Raw genomic sequence first — 18,815 nt, forward strand, 5'->3', positions numbered from 1 at the left:
GTAATATAGATAAGGCAGAATAAAATCTTTCACTCCCTCTGGCATATTGCCCCATGGCTACCTCTGCCGATTCTCTCCAGCTTACATATTTATCCTCTTCACCTTTATATTCCCTAACAGATTTGATGATCTTATAAGATGTGTCGCATTTTATATCCGGATCTACAATCTCTATTTGATAATCCTCAACCGTTTTAATTTTGTGAGAAAGCTGCGATCTTAAGTTAACGATCTCCTCCTTTAATGGATTTAATTTAAAATTTACAATATGTTTAATTAAATCTCCTACATTTAACATTGTGTTGTTTGTTTTTGCCTGATGGCTTGTATTTTCTTGTGGCGGATTCATGTGGAGTCTTTTATTTGCTCCAGTCTGGCTTGTTGAAGGTTCTGACATTTTGAGAACTTTTTCGAAATTAAAAATAAACTCTTCCACTTTGTATATTTATATTTCCTTTCTTACAAATTTTTTATAAAATAATAATAATAAAAAATGTATGATAATAATAATAAAAAAAAATAGTATCGCTCACGAATCGTCGTTATTTTTTTTCTTCTCGTTGTTATTTTTCCTGTTGGGGTCGTCCTTATCCTGAATGATGATCCTGATTGGGGTCGTCCTTCTTTTTTTGCTTTTAGATTTTGTCTTCCTTCTTTAATTAGGTCTTCCTTCTTTTCCAATATTTGGCGAGGGATTGCCCTTCAGCCTGTCTTCTTAGAATGTCTTTGTTGTTGATTTTGAAAATTTTTTTAAATTGTGAAATGTTTATTTTTTATTTTTTTTGATGAAAAATGTTTTTGTCGCTTTTTGTCGCTTCTATTGTCCGAGCAGTGAATTTATGTTACGATCACTATTTTTTAGTTTGAGATTTTAAGGGGATTATTTCATTAATTAATTTCCACCTTAGTTTTTTTTGATCAACACAAACTTTTTATTTATTCGTCGCTTGTATCGGGTTTTATTGGTCGCGCTAAATTCCTTTTTTTACTTTAAAACTTTTTTGTTTTTATTTTAAAGCTTGTTTTTTTAGAATTTTTTAATCGCACGGCCCCACGTTGGGCGCCAATTAAGTTTCTCACTAGTGATTTAATTAAAAAAATTTATTTTTATTTATTAATAACTTAATCATTACTACAATTTTTAAATAGGTCGAACTTAGTTAATTCACTGCTCGTTTACTTTTGCTCGATTCGGATCTCAAAAACGGACTGCCTGATCTCTAGTTCAATGATCAATAATCAAATCCCGGCTTTAGAGATTTTATCCCAAAAAATTGATAAAGAGAATGGCTAAAGAGAGTCGGAAAATAGGATGATGCAATTTTCCAATTAAATTTGAAGTCCAATCTTGGCCGGAAATTGGTGTTTACATTAGTGGAGTTTTAGGGACCGCTTTGGGGATCTTTTTGTTTACGTTAACAGACTCGGGGCTCGCTTTGGGGATCTTTTACGTTAGCGGACTGGATGTTTACAGCATCCGTTTGATTTGGGCTGCGTGAAATTGATCTGGGTGGGAATGAATCGGAGGCCTGTTTGAAAGAAATAGCTGACCACGGGTTTATCTCGGGTCTGTCAGAGTTATTTGGAAATTGGCTCTCGGCTCAAAGTTGTTTATAAATTGGGTAAGAGCCCCTAAATGATGTGTCATATAACTTGCACACCTCACAAGTAGACATTAATATCGAGTCGATCGAGTCATAGCCTACATACTGCGCTTTTGTCACAACACTCAATCGAAGCAAACCAGATCTTACAGTCAGCTGTCGCCGGATGAACTGGACAAAGGACTTCGCTGCGTGATGAAAATAGTACAAGCCGAAACCATTCAATCCGACATGCACGCGATCCTCGCAGAAAATCCTCTGCCTCCGAAGAGCATCCTAAGAAATCTCACTCCCTTTCTTGACGACGGCATCTTAAGCGTTCGTTTCAAACATTCCAACCTTTCTTTCGATCGCAAACATCTAATCATCTTACCGTAGCGCCATTTGTTTACAGAGCTGGTAGTTCAGAACTCCCATCAAGCTACCCTGCATGGCGGCGCTCATCTTACTCTAGCCTACACGAGGTTCAAGTTCTGGATTCCAAAAGGAAGGCAAGCCGTTCGAACAATCCTTCGAAAATGCATCACGTGCTTCCGCGCGTCACCTAGCATCGGAAGTCAATTGATGGACGACCTGCCGGTACACAGGGTCAACGAACCCCCCATTCATTGCGACCGGTGTCGATTATACCGGGGCAATTGAAATCAAGGCAGCACGGCTTCGTGGGACAAGTACTTAGAAGGGATACATCGCTATTTTCATCTGCTTGGCTTCGAAGGCAGATCACCTGGAAACGGTTTCCGGCCTCTCATCGGAACACTTCCTACTAGCATTTTCTTGTTTTACTAGTCGCCCAAGACCAGTGTAACATATGTACAGCGACAACGGAACAAATTTCGTCAGCGCCAATAAGTTATTAGCAAGCGCACCACAGGCGGATCGCGACTACGCTACGTGCCCTTAATGACATTTCACTCCGCCATACTCCCCCAATTTCGGAGGCCTTTGGGAGGCCGGGTTCAAGTCCGTCCAGCATCACCTAAAAAGGATTGTCGGAAGTCACAAGCAAATTTATGAGGAACTCGCAACGGTGCTCATCAGGATTGAAGCTTGCCTAAAGTCTCGGCCACTTTGTCCGCTAACAGCTGATCCAGACGCCTTAGAAGCTCTCACGCTGGCACATTTTCTCATTGGTGAAACCCTGCTCGCACCTCCCCATTGTCGCCCTTAAAACTCGTCATTCCGTGAGCAATTTTTGTCTCATCAAAATTTGATCCGTCAGTTTTGGACGCAATGGAGCCGAGATTGGCTGACCCATCTTCAAACTCGCCCAAAACGGTATCAGGAAAAGGAGAATTTTGAAATCAATGAATTAGTACCTATCAAGAATGATCAACTGCCTCCATCGCAATGGACGCTCGGAAAAAGTAACAGCCTCCACCCTAAAGAGAATTTACTCGTTCGAGTTGTAACACTGAAAACAAAGTCAGGCAGTCAAAAACGTTCCATCTCCAAGCTTTGTCGCCTGCCGATCTCATGTTAATATAAACCAGCTGTTGCTCCCTTGATAATCAATGTCATCGATATGTCATTTCTCTTTCTCTTTGTCTTAGCAGCTACGAGTACAAGGGAATTTAGATCCAGAATCCTGAACAACACATGTATCATGCTGGTTTCGCATTGGCGGGCGGCATGTTAAGTCCCACGGTACTTAGTTCATATACACAGCTGATAGCCCTGCCAACTGAAGACGAAGTTCAGGACATCTGGCAACTCTACAAAGCTTGCAAGAGGAAGAAGAGAATTACGAGCTTCAACGACCGGAACAACATCGTCTGCTTTTACTTTCTGTCCATTGCGACTCTTTTATTCGGCGCGGTGGTGTATTTCTTGTAACTTCTTCCCAGGCGGGCCGTTGGCAGTCGTTCATCAGTTGTATAATAAGGAAGATTATGCTGGAAGTAGAACTGTCCTTCTTTTCTTGCTGGCCCAGAGACTCAGTCAAGATCAAAGGAATACGAATTTAATGGCAGTTGTCAGAGTTGTTTAGCATAGAACTTTTGAATAAATGCCAAAAGGGAACTGACTTAAAGCTAACAAAAATTGAACTTCATAGCGGCTACGCAAATATGCTGTGCGTGCCGGCTATGCATGGGCATACGGCCAGATGCTGTGTCAGCAGTTTGCCCGGAGTGAGCTCTTGGACGATCGATCGTCGCCGTCGCCCAGTTGACTTAGTTAACTACTCATCCCTCAGGATCTCTTCTAGCTGGGCTGCAGTTCTTCTGGGCTGGGTGAATCGCCGATAGGGCAAGCCGATGCAGATCAAAGCGCTGCATATTGCTCCTGCAATTAGTACCATCTGATATGACCGATAGTCATTGACCTCTTTCCCAAATTGTTTGATATGCTTCAAATTACGCTCATTTAAACGGTGAAGGTATGGAAGACTGAGAACTTTGCGCTACAAGGTGTTATGGAGCAATTCTTCACCATGTGGATCTCCCCGCCGCATTCCGCTGTTACGTTCTCTTCTAGCCTGAAGATGGTGTCGTGGTGCGACACGGTAAAGAGCGTAATCTTATTGCAGGCTGACTTAATTTTCGGACAACGTCATTAACTTTGGCATGGGGTATCGGTCGGGTATTGCTCTCTCGTAAAGTAAAGTATGGCATAGATGGGCTCGTCTTCAACAGTTCTGGTTGTGGCTACCACCAACGTGTTGTAAGGTAGGGCATTAGGGTCTGCGAACGCTTTTTTTCTGTCGTTGAGCATTTTTAAAAATGCTTTTCTGATGAAAAGTCTACTTCAGTAAAATTGACATTGGGGCATGAGTGAAAATAAATCTTCTCTTTTTCGGTGCCCCATTTGAGGCGACCAGAAGCTAGTCAAAGTGATGCCCCCGCCTGTTTTAACAGGTCGAGACCGATGATTGTATCAAAGGACCCTCAAATTAAAAATTGACACGAAGGATTTCTTCGTGATAGTGATGACGCTATGAATGGAATGAAGTTTAAACGGGGTTTCTACCGGGCGGACGCCTTTCAATCCTTCGTGTAATTGGATGGAATTCTTGGCCGCGCCCGTATTGATGAGAAGTCTCATGTCGATCCCAGCTTTGATGAAGGTAGTAAGGATGTTCCCCAAAAAAATGAATCGCGTCCGAGTCGTACTCGCAGATGGCGTCATCGTCTACATTTTCCGCTGCACTGGAGGCTGCGTTGGCGTATGTCTTGTGTGCCGGGACACGGGATGGCTGTAATATTTTAGACAGTGACGGATTTACGTCCAGGGGCTCCGGTGTGCTTTCCGCAAGCCTGTCTGTGCGTGAAGCAGAGTGTACCTGCGCCTTGAAAGTTTTAGTAAAATGAGTTCTTCCCGGCACCTACTTCAGAATTTGTTTGTGGAGGGGCCCATAGCCGTTCCTGCGCTTTTGGGAATTGCTTACGCTCTCTATCCTCTTGGGTTCCCGCAAACGAAGTTGCAAAGGTGTACCTCTCTTGTACCTCTTGTGCCAAAGTAAGCGCTCACGGCATGTGTTTTGGCTTTGCCGAGAATAGCACGTCTGTGAGGCTGCGCTTAAGTCCTGAGATGAATACTCGGAGTGCATCATCTCGAAATTTGTCATATAAAACTTTAACCGCCGACGCTTCGTACGACATAGTGGCTCTATATGTGAGCAAGGTGAGTTTTTTTCGAACCTCGTCATAGTATTGCATAAGTGTGAGGCTCCGTGCCTGAGGGTGCCCATCTCCTGCTCGCTGACATGAATCTGACGCTTGTCACTGTACGTGAAGTCGAATCGATTTATGATCGCATCGAAATTCAACACAGTTCCAAACGGGGACAGCAAAGAATAGGGAGGGCCTCTTATTTTACTCCTAATAAAAATAAACGCCTGATAGTGGCGCGAGCTATTTAAGTAGTTTACTTCTTGCACTGCATGATTAACAACCGTCTGTATAGTGGCCGTCATCTGTTCCATGCTAAACGCCATATTCATAGATGTAGGTGTGATGTTAGCGTTTGCACTCTTTTATGTAGGAAATCTGGTCGGTCTTCGTTCTCGGACTCAGAGTCGCTCGAGAATTTTTTTTATTTCTATACTGTCGGAAGGGATTGTCCATGTGGAGATGTGACTATAAAATCGCCCTAAAGAAATAATGCATACTCAAGCTGTATGCCCATGGGGCGATTGGGCTAGCAAGGGGGTCGCGGGGGCTATGCCACCGCCTCAGCAACGGTGGATGAGAACTCGTGTTGAACTGAGCTGCCTTGCCAAGCAGTGACAAGGTGAAGAATGCGCGCGGACTGAGCCACCGCTAAGGCAAACAAAGGGAATAAAAGCAACAAAGTGCCACACAAATGCATGCGCGGCCGTATCGAGTTCGCAAAAGTGGGGTGGGCAGACAATAAGACAGCTAAGACTGCGAAGCTAACGTCAATAATTCGATCGCGTAAGCAAAGATACATATAAAACTATGAGCTTCATAGCGGCCACGCAAATATGCTGCGCTCGCCGGCTATGCATGGGCATCCGGCCAGACGCTGTCTCAGCAGTCAGCAGAGCCATCGGTAAAATAGATTGCGTTCGTAATGCCCAGTTGCCCTTGCTTTCATTCCGCTTTACTCTAAAACAAGACTTTGTGGTGTGATTGCATCGTCGTGCCTAAGAATCGTTGTTTGACCATAGGAGTTAATTTCCAAACTCAAACTGCTACCTATTTTGCCAACTCTATTCCTGCTAAATCCAGCTTAGATGGTTCAAAATACCGTTCAGCGCTTAGTTTGGATGTGACTCTGACTTCACTGACACACAAAATAGCCATTTCTTTTTATGTTGGGCCTTAGCCCTAAGAACTCAGCGGTATCAAGTTACGAAAATTAAACATAATAACTACGCGTAACAATGAGTAATAATTATGGCAGGACCATCATTGCGTCCACAGGCGATGCGGGAACTGCGCTAAGGTTAGGCTAACGAAGGTTAGCTGATAGTAGTATTACCTATTCCCGACAGTAAAAAGTAGGACCACGGAGTAATAACTTGCGTTGACAACTGATTTATTGTTAAATAGATTAATGGACTGAACACCTTAAAACATGGAAGCTTAGTGTAATGAGTAGTAATGCGAGTTGTATTCAAGAGCAAGTCAGTACATTTTGATTATGTTAACAACATAATGTTGAATATTCAAATAGTTTGGCGAGTGAGTGTACTACTGGGTACTTTTCTTCTACTTAATTGGTTCGGTTATGGTGATCTTGAGCATTTAAAGGGGATTAAGCTTAGTACACCCCTGGATTTACCTAAAAAAATGTGCCACGTCCACTCCAAGGCCCACAAACCGCCCAAAACTGTTGTGGCCAAAGTGGAATAATTTTTTTGCTGAAACGTATTTTTCGAGTGCTTTGACTTATTAATTGTGGTTACTAGTAGTATAAAGCTTCGTCACCTTATTCTGCACCATGGTTACTTATACTTATATAAGGCCTCTTCATTTTCACTTTTCGCTGCTTTGCATTGCAGGCTTACAAAAAAATTACAAATTCAAAGTTATTGCTTAAAATATCTTTGAAATTAATAAAATTGTGCCGAGTTTCCCTCGGCATCCACTGCCACTGGGCCTGTCCACTTTCACTCTTTTGCTGCTTTGTTTTGCATGTTACAAATATTTAAACATTCAAAATTATAGCCAAAAAAATTTAGTTCCAAGTGCAAACAGCATATACAAGGAACTGCCTTTTTGTGCATTGGTACTTATACTTAAGGCTTAATAGGTTTTTTGTTTCTTCTTGACGAACTACAATTGAGTTTTTCATAAAGATACGACGGTTCTTTTCTGCTTGTAATTTTATGGAGTAGTAATAGGGCCCTAACGTTTGTCCAGGATTTTAGTAGCATTTTTTAATTGTGACGTCACTTATATGGTCAGCTCTTGGTCTATTATAAATATATCTTGCCAAATTATTGAACGCTACCTGCAGCTTGCGGTGACCTACGGAGCTGCAGTCACTGAATTAATACCTCTATTCCGTATAAAAGTACCGGTATGAAGTACATGTTTTGCAATTTTCTCTTTTATTTTGGTTAGTAAGAAGTCTTTAATCGAGTATAAGTTTCTAAGTACTGCATACATTTTTCCCACACATTTATTAACGTAATCATCTCACGTCAATGTTTGATTAAACATTTTTCAGTTCAGTTTGACATATATTAGATATTATTAATACATTCATTAATTCTACGAATAGGACGCCTTTCATATATTTAAACATCATCAGCATATATGTGTAATTAGACATATTACTAGGTAAATCATTTACATACACTGAGAACAGTAATGGACCTAGGACGGAACCCTGGGGCACACCACGTTTCAGATATAGAAAAGACGAATACACATTATTTACGAAAACCGACTGCCCACGATGGCACAAATAAATAGAAATTAGTTTCACTGATGGACGCGAGAAATTACATACAATACAAAGAATTTCGTAGCATACCGTCAAATGCTTTGCTATAAACTAAAAGAATCAAAAATGACCAGTTGCTTTTGACTTAATTAGTAACATTGATTTAAGGACATCATTCTTGGTAACACACGCGAAACTTATACTACTATCACAGCTACAATTATCAGAGCTGCAATTTATATTATCACAATTTCGATATGTATTTGGAGGAAGGTGGTCGAGATAGTCATCTTTTGTTACTTCAGGTACTTTGCAGTCTAAAAATTGTTTATTAAGTTCATCAGGATTGACATCACATCGGGTGGTGTTGGAGTTACCAATGCCTAGTTTCATAATATAAGCCCATTTCTGCTGACTCGTTATTGTTCTTGTAAATCTGTTAAAAGAAATATTTACGTTTCCAGTCACATAAATTACAGTCGGTACTTAGCAAGGCGTAGTCATTATTTTTGAAGTCCCATTTAACGATGTCGTCCGATAATTTATTTTTCCTTAGGATATTGCTGTTGAAATCCCCAGGAAGGATAACTTCCGAATAAAGGATAGACACAGAAGATAATAAGTCAATTATGTTTTGGTAGTCAATAAATCATCAACAAATCAGACAATCAGTAACTCATACGCACCTATTGAACACAAAAAAGAGTCTTGAGAGAGAGTGAGATACCTAGTGAGTCGCAATTTTAAAAGTTATAAAAATCTTAAGTCTAATGAAAAGAGAATATACGAATTTAAAATATCTATTTATAATTAGATTAAGATACAGGAACATATCAGCGGCAAAATCCCTCGCAATTCGTGATTCCATCCATCGCAGATGACAAATATGCGAGAGCGCCAAAAGCTTATCCATACTCTCGACGCAGTAGATTTTCTTACTACACCGGACGTGCACTAGGCCTCTGCGGGTAAACACAGCAGAGAGCAGTCTGCGCTTTTTAAGCTTCATTACCTCTTTAAAAATCACATAGTGCTCTCTCTAGAGCTGCTCATTAACATAGAGAGCGGCTTGAGAGTCGAAGTCCATCATACGCGAGCTAAGTTGTTGTTTGCTTTGCGGCGATAAGCTCCGACACAGTGCAGCAGAGTAATTTATTCGTGCTGATTTTCCATGCGAATTATGACCACCGGGTCTACAGAAGAGTTTTGTGCTTTTCAGGCCCGGATTAGCTCCTTGATTTCCGGTGGCGGGGTTAGTTAGACGATATCGGAGACATGGCACTACTGAACTGACTACACTGATATTTTTAAAAACCTTACAGTACAACAGAGCAACTATTAACAAATCAAACAAGCACCTCTTAACGAGTTAAGGGGTCGTGGCGATTCCGCACCTTTAACGTACAAAAGTTCTGATATCGACTTTTGTCGATATCTCATTCTCACAAAAGTCGATATTAGAATTTTTGTACGGTGATGGTGATCGGTCACCACGATCCCTTTCATCGTCAAAAGATGTTTTTGTGTTACACCAGAAGCTTTTGTTACCTTACCTCGTTAACATGCATTTTTGTTTAATATCAGAAGTTTTTGTTATACTATTCCATAATTTCATTCAGAAGCTTGCAATGCAGTGAAGAAGACCTTTCCAAACCCATAAAGTATATATATTATTGATCTAGCCTAATCCACCCGTCCGTTTCTACGCAAACTATTCTCTCAGTTTTGAAGCTTTCAGGATGGAAATTTCGTATTTACATTACAGGCAGTATACGTAAAGGGATCGTATAACTATATCGTATAGCTCATATGGGAGTGATCAAGAAAGGATTATAAAAAAGGCGGAATCTTACTATTTCTGTAGTTAGTTTTAAGTTTTCTAATTTATTTACATTACATGCAGTATAGAAAATCTTTTATATTCAGACAATTTCCCTATAAGAAGAGTATTTAGCAAATTAGATAGTCTTTTCCGAAACATAGAGCTAATGTTTTCTATCTCGATCTACTTTATACACGCATATGATTCCCGACAAACATTTTCATTTTAGGAGAAAGAAGGAATCCTTGTTATTAGAATAACTTTTGAACGAGACAACGGATTTTAACAAGTGAGGTGTCAAACTAAGTTAAAACCCGGGATAAGGTGGAGATAACCGTATCCAGCAGATACAATTTTCTAAATTTTTACTTTTTCACTTTCACCGCTTTTTCTCCCATACAAATTTATATTTCTAAAGTCTTGGTATGCGATCTTCTTAGTTTTTGTGATACCTTTCGATTGGTGTACTACTACGATCGGGTCATTATAGTTATATATTACCTGGAAAAGAAAGAAGACTTTTGGGAAAGTTTCAGCCCGATAGCTTCGGAAATTAGAGACTAGTTTGAGTAGAAACAGACGAACAGACGGGTGGAGAAATCGGCGGACAGACGGACATAGCTAGATCGACTCGTCTAGTTATGGTGATCAAAAATATATACACTTTATGGGGTCGGAAACTCCTTTACAGCGCTGCAGACTTCTGACTGAAATCATTATACCCTCGAGGGTATGCCTCCGAAATCTATTAAAATAGACAGATATAATGGATATAGTCTGTTGCCACCGAAATCCATTTTATTATACAGTTTCAAGAAGCCAGCTATACATAATGGGTTATTGCTCCGATCAGCAGATGAATGCTAGAATTGTACGCGAGGTTTTGCATTACGCGACACTAATCGCAAATCGTAATCTAAAGTTTTTATTAATTAATTGATTTATCTTTACGCACTATCAATAAACAAATGAGATTAAACATTCACATTAAATGAGAGAAAACATTCACAGAGAGCAAGACAAACGTCGTCTCTCTTTGGCCCGTAACAATGCTTATTTCTCTATCGCGAGTAATAGTCTATAACCAAAAGTGCAGATTTACTGACCCACCCTGCTTGTCACCGCTCAAACGCCATGGAGTGAGCAATGCAAAACTCCAACCAAGCTTCTGCCACCTAGTGCAGCAACAACAGAAACTACAACGTCAACTACAATAGACTGTGTTGCCAACAATGCAATAACGACACCACTCTATTCTTCTTAAAGCAACAACACAACCAAATGCAGTCGGATTAAACGGCAAAAATAAAGCTACGGTAGAAGAAATGACAATTCCGCAAGCGGGTTCGGCAATGCAGACAGGCATGGATCGCTACATTAATATTTCCAAGCGCAAGCTAATACGCCCAATAGAACCCGATGTGACCCCCTCTGAAATTACAGAGGTTTTAAAAGAAAACGGGTATTGTGTTAAAAATGTTATAAACCTTGTAAACAAAAACAAGAAGCAGCACCCACTATTCAAAGTCGAGCTGGAGCCAGACAGCAGAACTTTGATCTACAAGTTTAAGTACCTGCTGCATCGTAGGATCACAGTAGAAGAGCCGCACAAACGGAATGGGCCATTTTAATGCACAAAGGAATATGGACACACCAGGGCTTACTGCACCCTCAGGTCAGTATGTGTAGCTTATAAAAACTGCCAACAAGGAAGACTCTCTCACTAAAAAGTGTGTAATCTGCCAAGGAAACCACACAGCAAACTACAGAGGCTGTTCAGTCTACAAGGAGATGAAAAGTCGAATGCAACGAGCGACAACAGCACGCTCCCAGAACACAAAGAACATTAACATAAGATCACAATCGACACCGGAAGTCTTCTTCACAAAAGCAGCCAGGTCATCATATGGCCCTTCAATTACCACCAACGGCATTTCTTACGCCAGTGCTCTAAGATCAGGCACAGCTCATATAGAGCGGAAAATTGATAGCATCTAGCAGGCCATGGGACAGCCACAAAGTAACATGGAAACTTTGATCATCACTTTGGAACAAAATATGACGGAATTTATGTCCTTCATGGAAACCACCATGCAAAATCAAAACATCTTGCTACAAAAGCTTGCATCTCAGCATTCCAAATAAACTATGTTTACGTCTTCGAATAACTCTGTGGAACGACAACGGTGTTTCACGGCATAAACCTGAAATAACTCCATTTCTGAACGAAAACCACATCGACGTTATGTTGCTGACGGAAACGCATCTCACCAGCAAATATAACGTTCAAATACGGGGATATACGTAAAGCACATGGCGGAACCGGCATCTTAATAAGAGACCACATCAAACACCACTTTCACCAAAGATTTGCAAAAAATTATTTGCAATCTACATTGATAAAATAACACTTGGGCAACTGCAATCTTGCCATTGCCGCTATTTGCTGCCCACCCTGTTTTACAGTCTCCGAGGACCAATTCATGGACTTCTACAAATCACTTGGAGAGCGATTCATGGCAGAAGGAGATTACAACGCCAAGCACACTGGGGATCCCGCCTTGTGACCCCCAAAAGAACCCGCCTTGTGACCCTCAAAGCAACTATATAATGCACTCATCAAACCATGCTACAAACTGTCCTACATACTTGCCTACAGATCCTAGAAAACTTCCTGATCTGAGTGATTTTGCTGTGACAATAAATATTTTTCGCAATCTAATATCTGCAAAATCGCTTTTGGATCTATCATCGGACCACTTACCAGTGCTAATAACTCTCCTTTAAATTCCGAAATTAATCGAGAACCTTGCAGGCTGACGACGCATCGGACCAACTGGCTGAAATTCAAAAAGTACGTAAGTTCCCACATTGAACCCCACAGCTCAATATCAGGGAGGACATCGACTGCTATGTCGATGCACAGAAGTCTTTACTCGTCGCAGCAGCCAAAGGCTCTTCGCTTCTTTCCAAAAAAATAGAAAAAATCGCTAATCATAATGATTCCTAAGCCAGGAAAAGATCACACAATACCAGCTTCACACAGACCGAAAAGTTTACTCTCGAATCTGTCAAAACTGCTCGAAAAAGGCGACGCGCATAAATTCAAAAAGTACGTAAGTTCCCACATTGAACCCCACAGCTCAATATCAGGGAGGACATCGACTGCTATGTCGATGCACAGAAGTCTTTACTCGTCGCAGCAGCCAAAGGCTCTTCGCTACTTTCCAAAAAAAATAGAAAAAATCGCTAATCATAATGATTCCTAAGCCAGGAAAAGATCACACAATACCAGCTTCACACAGACCGAAAAGTTTACTCTCGAATCTGTCAAAACTGCTCGAAAAAGGCAACGCGCAAAATCCCATATCTGAAAGAGCACAACGTTATTCCGGCTTTCGAGAAAGCCACGGAACAATAGAGCAAGCCAACAGATTAACAACAGATTAACTGCAGTGCGGTATTCCTTGACGTTGCACAAGGTAGCGCCCTTGGTCCAACTCTATTTCTCCTTTACACCACAGATATTCCCACGAACGACAGGCTACCTACTTCTACACTCGCAGACGATACCGCGATCATATGTCGGTCCAAATGCCCAAATCAGGCAACAGCACTACTAGATGATCATCTTGTGGTAGTGGAGAGGTGGTTATCAGACGGCGTATAAAAAAAATGGACAAAAGCGTAAACACATATAGTTTACTCTTAACAGACAAATGTGTCCCCCGAAAACTCTGAATAACACGCCACTTCCACAAGCTGACGATGTAACGTACTTTGGCGTTCACCTAGATAGCAGACTTACATGGCGAAGACATTTTGAAGCTGTAAAAATTATTCTAAAACTAAAATCCAATAGCCTCCATTGGCTCAAAAACGCCCGCTCCCCCTTCTGCCTGGGCTTCAAGGTCCTGCTCTACAATTCAACGCTTAAGCCAGCCTGGACTTACGGCACCCAGTTGGGGGGAAACGCGAGCAGCAGCAACATCGACATTATCCAGCGAGCACAGTCAAAAATCCTGAGAACTATCACTGGGGCACCTTGGTATGTTCGGAACGACAACACCCACAGAGATCTTGGCGTTCTACCCGTAAAAGACGAAATATCAATACAAAAAACGTCCTACCACACTAAAGCTAACCCTGGGCCTAGCCAGGACCGGACCCGATTGCAACGCAATGAGGTTCCAGCTCAGCAATAGTTTTTATAGCCCTGAAATCTCGCGTCAGTCATCTTGACTGTAAGGTAGCTTTTTAATTTCAACATTCATTAAAAGTAATCGTATCAAAATTAAGTAACTAAACTCGTGGATCACATAGTGCCCGACATAGTAGTCCATTAGCCCCGGCCAAGTGAAAATAATAACATTCGAGGAACTGCCCGACATATAATCAATTCCTAACATATCCACCATATGCGCCATCCTCTGGAACACATTCCAAAAAATACACAGCCCTCGACGACGACGGTCGCGACCACTAGCAATCTATTGGGTGGCATAGGTGAAAAGCGCGTTCAAACGCCATGCGGCTTAACAAACCTAACCTGCTACGGTTATGCAACAGCTGATCAGGCCAAAGGAATCCGAAGCCTCTCTGCCATTGGTGATGGTATTGAGCGAATGGATGTACACAATAGCCGAAACAGCTAGTCAAGAATTATACCATTCGGGAAGTGAAAAACCATTTCGTTTTAGAGGGAAACGGGCCGAACATTCGCCTACAACACCCGATCTGGAAAGCCGTCACTTCCTCGCCCATAGATTGATTATAATTTAATGATTATAAGACTCAACAAATTAACACCTTTGCTTTTCTAGACGAGGGATCATTAGTACCGCTGATCGAAGAAAATTTATTTCTGCCGCTGGGGGTTACAGGGTGGGCACACCCACTCTGCCTGAAGTGGACCGAAAATACGACACGTTTCGAAGAAACTTCTAAGACACTGAATTTTCGTGTCATCAATTCGCAGAACAGAGCTAAATTTAAACTGAAAGATATTCGCGGCGTCAGAAGCCTAGACTTACCAATGCAGACTGACAACATGGAGAAGTTCGCCAGTAGTCCCTGTACCTTTAAGGACTACAAATTTCCTCATATGCCACCATGCGACAAACTATAATAGTTGAAGCGGATAACTGGAATATAGCCGTACCTCTTAGAATCCGGGAGGGAGCATGTAGTCAGCCATTTGGGCTTACATAATCAATGCCAGTATATGTAAATGTCCTGGAAAAGGAAAATCGATCGGTAGAAAGATTGCCCATTAATTACGTTTATACTCTCCTTTTGTAAAAAGAGCACACCTTACAGGAGTTTAGCACAGCTTTTACCAGATTCTAGATTTTAGGAATACAAAACTTCGATCGGATGAGGCGTATCACTCATTAGTTGCCGCCATGCATGAAAATCTTGTGTGAAAAATGGACGAGCAGACGAGCTAGTCGACAGTTGTATAACAGTAAAATAGGATGCCGCTCGTCATACTAAAGGGCCGTTGAGGCTGCCCTTAGGCCTCTCTAGGATTCTAATTTCGCAGTCTTTCTGCGATGCGCAGTTTTTTGAGAACTATTGTGGCCATATTGCATACAGCGGACCAATTTACTTATGATTCTTGGGTATATGCCTCCCGCTGAGCATATAGAAGAAGGTCCCTTTCAGCTTCTCGGACCTCTTCCTTGGTAGGCCGATCAGCTGGGCCCCTCGGCATCTTGCGGCTGCGTTGATCACGTCCACCTTGGAGAACCGTTCCAGAAAATCTTCGGATGGGGCCTTTGCGAAATTGACCTTCACAGCACACTTATCTAAGTCTGTGACTGCAGGTGCAAGCACCAGTGTTGGCCACTTGTCTTTTGGCTGCTGTAATCAATCTGGTCCTTCCTACCAGAGTTAGTTATGAACCAGCTCCCGCAGCGACACGGCTCGGCTGGCTAGGTCCGCAGAATTGGGCGACTCGGGTTTTAGCGGTAAGCAGACGTGTCATAATGTTATGGCCTACTTCAAGCGGACAATAAACGGGGACAGCTGGTTTCGCGATTTGGGAAAGAACCTCTCTCTTCGTATAAGTAGATTCAATTGAAACTGGCGGTGGGACAAAAATAGAACTCATCTATGGTCGCATTCCACCGAACACCAAGTGTTTTGGCAAAGCTTTCGGAACTAAGGTCCCGAAAGTCGTCGTGGAGTAGATGCTCGCTTGGGATATCTTGGAGTATGCTCTCCTGATTGGCTGTCAACTTTCTCAATGGGAACCCGGCGGGGTTAAAAGCGTGGTGAATCGCAAGTTCAGCCTCTTAAATGGAATTGGACCCTGCCAGAACGACGTCTACGTACATAAAATGCTGAAAAATATTGCTTGCTTAATGGGAAATCCTTTTTTACGTCATCTGCCTATTGTTGGAGTACGCAGAGTGCCAGAAAAGGTGCACAGTTGACACCAAAGGTGACAGTTTTTAGTTTGATATCGCTTACTTGTCCTTCTTTATTAGGGAATAAAATTTTTTGGAACGGCGTATGCTTGGAATCGACCCAGATTTGACGGTACATTTTTGTAATGTCTGCACTAATCACGTATTGGAAATAACGACACTTCAAGATCTGAATTGTTAAATCAGATTGTAGGACTGGACCAGCACGAAGAATATCGTTCAAGCTTGTCCCATTTGCTGAAGGGCTAGAAGCATTGAATACCACGTGAAGTTTGGTGGTGGTACTCTCAGGTTTGAACACAGCTTGGTGTGGAAGATAATAGCTTGGAGAATCGTAAGAAGGGGGGACTTCTCTCATGTGAATGAATGAGTCATATTGCTCTTTTAATGAAAGTCTTTTTCAAACGGTTTTTGTTTCAATGGATGGCGAGTGCCCTCCCTAATGGCCGGTTGCTCTCGCAATAGGAATCTGAGTCTTTTTACCTCTTAGTAGGTATGTTCTCCACCTCCCAAAACTTAGTAAGAAGTTTTTCCGAGCCCCTGTCAATCGTTTAGGTTATCTGGGTCGTGAAAGATGATACCCGATTTTGGCTAGATGTACTAGAAACTGGGCCGGTAAGCACCCAGCCGAAAATAGTTTCCTGACCTAGGAGGGAACTACAAATGCTTGTGCGCGTGCTGCACCGGACGGTAAAATGTCGGCTCCGATCGGAACATCTATGTGGGAACTCTTTAAAAAAGTTGGACCTGCCAGGGGAATGGCAGGAAAAATCAACTAGTGCATCTTGTGCAATTGGGTAACACGATAGCTTTCCGGCCATTTCTGGCAAAACGTAAGCTATGGCCTCTAGCTAAAGGCCTGGCTTAGCCTGAGCGGATACGGTTGCACAGTGGGCAGATTTTCTAAGCCGCTGACGGCCCCCTGTACAGGTGGATTTTGTGGGCCAGCTGAAGGACTAAATGCCGAAGTTGATCCACGGGTATTGGTGTTGCCTTTATGCAACAGAGTTTGATGCCGAGCTCGACATTTGAAACAGTTTGTTTATTCACGTAGCTGGTGGCCTCTTGCGCAACCATTTAGGCAAAGCTGCTTTTTTTATGTAGTTCGTTCTCGCATCCACAGACATCAGGTGAAAACTGTAAAAGGCCTTATCGGGCCTATTAAAGACTTCTTTTAGCTTACAAAATTATACGACTTCACGCCTTTATTATCTTGACCGGAGAAGGCCGCACGCCACAGTGTGACCAACCGTTTCGTATTTGTACATACTAGACTATTGTTATTTGTATTTATACAGTATTTGTACTTAGACACAAAATAGTGTTCTTACTATTATTACACTCTTATTTTTAATAAATAAATTAATAATTAGGGTATATCCCAACCATATCTGGCAGGACGTTTAATAGCTCTGCCTAATCGTAATACTACTGTTGGTTTAACCTCTTCTTCAGAACTGAAACCTCCAGGGGTTTCATAATCCATCGACATATCAGTATTACTTTCATTCAACTTAAATGTGACAACAGTCCTTTTAATTCATTCTCGTTCAGAACGTTTGCGAACGAATGTAACACATTACTTCAGTTCTCAAGTCCTAGATACCCTCAGAGCAACCGGTTAGCAGAAAAAAGATTGGCGATTGCGAAGAATATTTTAAAACGTTGCTCTGAAGCAAGTGATTACCAGTACAGGATTCTTGAATACAGTGCTACTCCTGTAGCGAGCTTAGGCTTCTCTCCATGCAAATTATTATTTGGAAGAATGTGTAAAACCAAAATGCCAATAAAAAAATCAAAGTTGTTTTGAAATCATATTGAGGAAGAAAAAGTTAAAAAAGCTTTACCGATAAAAAGTCCAAACAAAAAATGCATTATAATTTAAACTCAAAAACTCTTCGCCCATTAAATGTAGGTGACAAAGTCCAATTTAGGAAAATAGCGAATGAATGGGGATACGGAATTGTTGAAAAAAGAGTAAATAAAAGATATTATATCATAAGAGATGATCTCAATAGCTATTTTAGAAGAAACAAAACACTAATGAATAAAACCCAAAATAACAGTAGCAATGTATATGAATATAGATCTGATGATTATTTAGGAGAAAACAAAACTGTTAATTTAAGAGAAAACGAAACCGAAAGTAGTACCGAAGAAACTATTAATATTTAGGATGAACCAGTAATTGAAGAGAGTGAAAATTTTGATCTAAATCAGACTAACAATGTAAGCACTGAAGAAATTGTAGGTCCTCTAAGTGATAGTACTTAGTAATAAATCAGATTCCTCTTCCTCTAAATATATTTCCAAAGAATCACTTTCATTTTCGTAATCGGATTCGTCTTCGGACAAGCTTACGGAGGTATCTTTGTCCTTTTCATTCAAAATTGGCTCTTTAAAAAGATAGATAACCTATGCTAGAAGACGCTTTCTTTTGTTTTGTCCTTTGGTGATACGGAGATTAGAGAATAAAGGATCGGACGAATCCATAGCCCTGTGAAACCCATTAGACATACTTTCTGTCAGCTTAAAATAATTTATGCCTTGCTTCCGATGCACCTTCTCCCAAAGAGCCAACTAGAACGATTGATC

This window comes from Drosophila biarmipes, chromosome 3L (genome assembly GCF_025231255.1).
Source record: "Drosophila biarmipes strain raj3 chromosome 3L, RU_DBia_V1.1, whole genome shotgun sequence".
NCBI lineage: Eukaryota > Metazoa > Arthropoda > Insecta > Diptera > Drosophilidae > Drosophila > Drosophila biarmipes.